Source organism: Nelumbo lutea, chromosome 5 (assembly GCF_056320005.1).
Source record: "Nelumbo lutea isolate HS-2025 chromosome 5, American lotus-T2T, whole genome shotgun sequence".
In the NCBI taxonomy this organism is placed as follows: domain Eukaryota; kingdom Viridiplantae; phylum Streptophyta; class Magnoliopsida; order Proteales; family Nelumbonaceae; genus Nelumbo; species Nelumbo lutea.
In genome coordinates this window covers 69,912,201-69,918,200 of record NC_142688.1, presented here as the reverse complement: position 1 = coordinate 69,918,200, position 6,000 = coordinate 69,912,201, and positions in this window count along the sequence as shown.

The window sequence follows — 6,000 nt, the reverse complement described above, 5'->3', positions numbered from 1 at the left end:
TTCCAGGTGACCTTCAAGGGGGTAGCCTAGCGTTGGTTCTCCAGGCTCCCACCTCACTCCATCAGCTCATTGGAGTAGTTCACCAACCTCTTCCTCTCCCACTTCATCAGCAACAAACGATGCCAGAAGAGCGTCGTCTCCTTGATGTCTGTCAAATAGGAGCATGAAGAGAGCTTGCAGTCCTACATTGACTGCTTCAAGAAAGAACTTGAGGTCTGAGACCTCGACCCTATGGTCTCTATGCATGTTGCCATCAGCAGCCTCCTCTCCAACTTGGCCCTAATGTGCTTGGTAGCCAAGACCCCACCGAAGTCTAAGGCGGAATTCCTCATGAAGGCACAAAAGTACACCATGATCAAGGAGGCCTCGGCTAGTGGTCGCTTGGAAGGAGAGGCTGACCACAAAAACGGAGGCCCAGAGAAGAAGAGGAAGAATGGAGACCACCACAACAGCAGCAACAACAAGGACAACAAGAAGCCACTGGCCTCACCCTGGCTTACAGTCAATACATGCCACTCAACTCAACTCGGACTCAGATACTAATGCAGGTCGGGAAGGAGGAGTACATGAAGTGGCTAGAATAAATGAAGAGGAACCCCAAGAGGGGAAACCCAAAGAAATACTACAAATGCCACAACAACACCGGCCATGACACTGAGGACTGCTACAAATTGAAAAACATGATAGAGTCCCTCATCCGTAGCGGTCACCTCAAGCAATATATCGGGGGCGAGGCCGAGGCCACGTCCTCCCAACAACAACAACATCAACAATTTGTCGGCGTCATCGACGTCATAATAGGGGCACAACCTTGACCCGCAAGGCCTACGCCAGGTAATTGAACATCTAGGGGCCGACCCACAAGAAGCCAAAGCAAGAAGAAGCCTTCACATTCACAGACTAGGACTTGAAGTGGGTCATAGTCCCCCATGATGATGTGCTCATGATCTCGGCCATCGTAGCAAACTTTTTGGTGAAGAGGATCCTGGTCAACAATAGCTCTTCGGCTGACATCCTCTTCTTTGATGCATTTGAGAAGATGAAGTTGGCGTCTGAGCACATTCATCCCACTGACGTCCCACTCGTCAGCTTCTCTGGCAATGTGGTCAAGATGGAAGGAAGAATCACCCTACTTGTCATAGTAGAAATAGAGCCTCGATAGGTGATGAGGATGAACGAGTTCCTAGTCGTGAGGATCGGCTCCCCCTACAACTCCATCATTGGGAGACCGACCCTCCACGCACTAAAAGAAGCCATCTCCTCTTACCACCTCACCCACAAGTTCCCCACCGAGCATGGCATTGGAGTCATTCGGGGGGACCAACATGTAGCCCGCCAGTGTTATGTGGCAGCACTGAAGGGCAAGAACAAGGAAGCACTGCCACTCGAAGGCCTCGACCTCAGGGAGGAGCCAACAAGCCGAGGCCAACTGGCCGAGGACCTTGTCTCGGTTCCCCTAGATGAGGCCGAGCCCGTAAGAACAGTCCGTGTTGGGTCCAACCTTATAATAGAGAGCCTATCCGAACTGCTAAGTTTCCTCAGAATTAATGCTGACGTCTTTGCTTGGTCTTCCATTGACATGCCCAGAATTGACCCTTTGGTCATTACTCATAGGCTGAGTGTGGACCCAAGCTCTAGGCCAATTCGGCAAAGAAAGAGAAACTTTGCACCAGAGCGTTGGAAGGCCTTAGGAGAGGAAGTTGACAAGCTACTCAATGTCGGCTTCATCCGAGTGGTACACTACCCTAATTGGTTGTCAAATGTGGTTATGGTAAAGAAAGCTAATGGGAAATAGTGGATCTATATTGACTTCACAGACCTTAACCAAGCTTGCCCCAAAGACAATTTCCCTTTGTCGAGGACAGACCACCTTGTCGATGCCATTGTAGGGTATGAGCTACCCAGCTTCATGGATGCCTTCTCCGGATACAACCAAATTAAGATGCATCCCAAGGACAAGGAGAAGACCTCTTTCATCACCGAGCATGGTACGTAATGCTACAAGGTGATGAGAGTAGGAAGGCCCAATCCGCGACTGAAGCCCAATATGCAGAGGAGGTCTATTATGAATCCAAGAACAAGAAACTAAGAAGAATCCTTCTAGATCTAAATCCTTGATGTAATCTTAGAATAATAAAGGGATTGAGTTCAAGAGATAAAGAGATAAGATTAGAATTAGGATAGGACTTTTTATTTCTTGTAAAGATCAACTTCAAGAGAAAGTAGGAGACCACCCCCTTCCCTTTAATCTATATAAAGGAGGGGAAGGACCAGCTTTAGGCATCACTGAATCACTCAATTTCTGATTTGAATCAAGAAACAAGGAGCAATCAGTCAATAAGGGTTTAAGAAAGGTTCAAGAATTCAAGAAACTTCAAGAAGAAGGTGACGGCAAGAAAAAGAGATCTCAGCACCATGGGCGAATTCAAGAGTTCTTTCTTCCCCTTTGTTTTCTTTAATTCTTCCATCATGAACTGATTTGTTTCTTGCTAGGGCTATGAAAAGCCTAACCATGCTAATGAATATATTTTTATCTTCTTGACAAGGTCATGCCCTTCGGCCTCAAGAATGCAGGGGCCACCTACCAGTGCCTTGTTAACAAAGTTTTCAAGAATTAGATGGGAAGGAACATAGAAGCCTATGTAGATGACATGGCGGTGAAAAGCCTGAAGGCTAAGGCGCACACCTCGGACCTGGCCGAGACCTTCGACACATTGAGGAGATACAATATGAAGCTCAACCCCAACAAGTGTGCCTTCAGCGTCACCTTGGGCAAGTTCTTAGGCTTTGTCATCACTCAATGAGGCATAGAGGCCAAGCTAGAGAAGATCCAGGCCATAGTAGATATGGCACCACCTCGGTTGATCAAGGAGACCCAAAGACTGACTGGCCGAGTGGCCGCCATCAACCGCTTCATGTCAAAGTCGGCCGACCGCTGCCTACCCTTATTCCAAGCCATCAAGAAACTAAAAGACTTCCAATGGACTGAAGGGTGTCAGCACACCTTCGAAGAACTGAAGTCCTACCTCGCCTTGCCTCCCCTCCTCACTTGTCCCCTCCCAAGAGACATCTTGTACCTGTACCAATCAGCTAGGGACAAGGCCATAAGCTTGGTGCTAATCAAAGAAGACAAAGTGTAGAGACCGATCTACTATGTCAACAAGGTTCTCTGCGATGCTGATACCCAACATCCCGAGGTGGAGAAGTTGGCCTTCGGTTTGGTGGACTCAGCTAGGAAGCTTAGACAGTATTTTCAAGCCCACACGATCATGGTCCTAACCAACCAACCCCTCAAAGCTATTCTCACCAAGCTCAAGACCTCGGGACGGTTGAGCAAATGGGCTATAGAGCTCTTTGAGTTCGACCTCCAGTACTAGCCGAGGCCTGCAATCAAAGCTCAGGCCTTGGTGGATTTTGTGATAGAATGCACTTTCAGTCGAGCCCTTCACCAAACTCCCAAGGACGAACCCGAAGAAGGACCTCGGCCAACCGAGGAAGCTCGACCCACCTAGAAGTTGTTCATTGACAGATCATCCAACTCTAAAGGAAGTGGAGCTGGCCTCATACTCCTTACCCCAGACAATGCCGAAGTGGAAAACGTGTTGAGGTTCGACTTCTCGGCATCCAACAACTCACCAAGGACCTCGACTTACAACACATTGAGGTCTTTAGCGACACCCAGCAATTCGGAAACAACTCAAGCCCATAAAAGATGCCAAAAGTCCAAATTTGGGCTTTTTCAGGAAACTTCAAATGAAGCTTTTGCAGTCCTTTAGCACATTGTCTTCTTCGAACGTGTGGTATGATGCACACGCTTGGGAGAAAACGAGTTATCTTTCTGCAAAAAACTATTTGAATGTGTAAGTGGGACCTACCAATGGTATGCGGGGTCCACTTTGGAAAATGTTATGTGGGGCCCACATTAGGTATTATGTGGGACCCACCTTGCAAAATGTATATGGGCCCCACATACATCACACATGGATCCACATGCATATCCACCAATGGCATGTGGGGCCTACCTTGCAAGGTGGGCCCCACATACATGTCCACACATGGACCCTACATGCATGTCCACCAATGGTATGTGGGGCCCACCTTGCAAAATATGTGGGCCCCATATACATGTTCACAATGAACTCAACATACATGTCCACCAATTGTATGTGGGGCCCACCTTGAAAATGTATTCAGCCCCACATACATGTCCACGCATGGACCCACATGCATGTCAACCAATAGCATGTGGGGCTCACCTTGTAAAATGTATGTAGGCTCCACATACATGTCTACACATGGACCCTACATGCATGTCCACCAATGGTATATTGGGCCCACCTTGCAAAATGTATGTGGGCCCCACATACATGTTCACACATGGACCTACATGCATGTCCACCAATGGCATGTGGGGCCCACATTGTAAAGTGTATATGGGCCCCACATACATGTCCACACATGGACCCCACATGCATGGCCACCAATGGTATGTCAGGCCCACCTTGTAAAGTGTACATGGGCCCCACATACATGTCGACACAAGGACCCTACATGCATGTCCATGAATGGTATGCCAGTCCCACCTTGTAAAACATACATGGGCCCCACATACATGTCCAGCAACGGTATGTGGATCCCACCTTAGGAAATATATGTGGGTCCCATGTGTTAAATGAGAGGTTTGTTGGCCCACACACAAGACATTCATATATACATAACACATTTTTTTTATCACAATAGCACAGTCGTCTAGCTTTTATGGTCTTTTGTGAGATCTATGTAAAATATTTCGACCAAACAGTCTTTGATCTTCCAAGATCTATTTGCAAAAGCTCACCTTGTCTTTTAACCATAAGATCTTGTAACATATCTTTTGGAAAAGACTTGCAAAACAAGCACCAAGTCGGTTAGTTTATGAGTTTATTGTAAATGAATAAAAGTGCATATTTGATTCATGTTCCCTTGGTATGTTTCTATGTAATACCCTTAAACTGGACACTTATTGAGACTCATGTTACTTTAGAAATTCGCCCCTTATTGTAAATGAATAAAAGTGCATATTTTTTTTGAAATTCGCCCCTTATTCCGCAATCTTTGGGCGTCCATGTGATGGATATCCAATCCCTTTAGTGGTATCAGAGCCACGGTTCAAATCTTGAACCATTTTTTTTCAGATCTGAACCTGTGCAAATGGGCCGAAGGCGTTCTTCCCAATTTGCGCAGATATGGGTTTTAGGAAATTTGTTCCCAAATTTGATGGGCAAATAATATGAAAATAATTTTATATAAATCTGATTATTGTTAAGAATAGTTCTTTATGATTTTCTTGATTTATGGGTTGTTCGTACAAGAGGAGATCGAATTCTTGGTTTGCGCAGGAAAACTGCAAGATTTGCAGTTTCTTGATTTATTTATTACATTTGGTTTGTAAATAATTTTTTTTTTAATTTTTAGACTCAATGTATAGGTATTCGATCTGATGTAATTATTAATAAAAAGAGGATTTCTATTTATTTTTATTTTGGATCGAAGATGGCGGTGCAGAAAGGGAGATTTCGTAGAGAATGAGATTTCGTAGATGGGACATTCGTTGTCTGCGATTTGCAGTTTATGAAACTGCAAATTGTGATCTAACCTCTGTTTTGCAGGATGGATTGTGCGAACAGACCTGTTTAACTAATTCTTGTTTTTCTTTTATCAGGTCTTTAATTTCATATTATTTTCTTGAATTAAAGATTTAATTAAAGATCAAACCCTAGACCCATTTGAACCAAGATTGGTTCAAACTGTTTGGACCAAATCTATGGTTTAATCAAGGCTGAAAGTCAGCCCTAATTTTCCCACTAATGGGCCTGAGGATTGATATTTAATTAAATGGTTAATTCGGCCCAACTTGTAAAGGCCCTGTTTTAAATGGTTAAAACTGCCGAAAGCCCACTTCAAAGTATAAAGCTATATGGGCAGAACTGGACAGCCCTACTTCAGCCCATATACCTAGAT